Here is a 1,211-nt window from a genome sequence, read left to right on the forward strand (position 1 = left end):
CCGTTATGCAGCAGATCCAGCTGTGCCGCCGTCATCAGAAAAGGACATCGCTTTACGTGGCGCTTCAGAGTAGGGCCGTCTCATGTCTCTCATCAGCAGTCCTCGCTCCTCACTCCTAACTCCTGACTCCTTGCATGTTTTCCTAAGTGGGAGGGACTAAACAGTTAGGTAAGGTGGCTAGGTTAGGTAGTTAGCAGTAAATTTAAGGGACTTGGGACGTACCCTGTGTGTGTGTGTTTATGTAAGTCCATTCTCACTGAGGGCGAATATCCGCGCGGATTATTCTCGCGGAAAAATGGAATGTTTGCACACCGGGGCGGAACTTTTGTGCGGTGAAAAAAATTTTCCGCCCAGACTTTGACCCCCCGCGGAATTCGCCGGCGGAACTACATAGCTGGGCCAATGAAATTATTTGTTTATAGTCGCGCAGTCCGGGAGAGTCCGAAATCCAGTCAGGCAGGACAGTATGGGAGAAAGGTTGATAATTTCACAGCACCCCGTCCTTTTTGATAAAAAACGGGATGATTTTATGAACAGTGAATTAAAGGACTACGTCTGGCAGTCCATTTTCCAGCTTGGTGCCTACGGTGAGAGTGGTGAGTGCTAAAGAAAGTTGATGTTGACGCTTGTTAAACGTTAGCTTGCTAGCTCGCTGCTGCTGCTGCTGCTCATAGATATATATACATAGATGCCGCACCCTGGCTTGTGGGCTGCGTCAATACCGCTGCCATCTTGCCTAGGTGCTCTGACCGGTTCAGACCCATGTCAGACTCGGCAAAAATGCCACATTTTTGCTCTGCATTTGGGCGTACGAGCAAGAGAAGTGTTAAAACCAAGCAGAAGGGAATAACATTCCACAGGTAAGAAGTTGTTTTACAATATTTTATGCGTTTTTCTGACACACTTACTTTGTGTGTAGTTTCCCAAAAAACACAGATAGGAGACGCGCATGGGTAGCAGCAGTGAGGAGAAAGGACTTTGTCCCGAGTGACTCCTCAGTCATCTGCAGCTGTCACTTCAGACTTGAGGACTTCGACAGGACTGGGCAGACTGTCCGTTTAAGGGACGGAGTGACTCCCTCTGTATTATATTTTTGTAAATATGACCTAATAATGTAAACAGTTCTGTGTCCAGGCTCCCATGAGCACTGTGGTGTTATACATATGAGATTAAAGCAAAATTTTGTGTAAACATGCAGCTCTAAGTCATTT

The sequence above is a fragment of the Epinephelus moara genome, chromosome 7 (assembly GCF_006386435.1).
Source record: "Epinephelus moara isolate mb chromosome 7, YSFRI_EMoa_1.0, whole genome shotgun sequence".
Lineage (NCBI taxonomy): Eukaryota > Metazoa > Chordata > Actinopteri > Perciformes > Serranidae > Epinephelus > Epinephelus moara.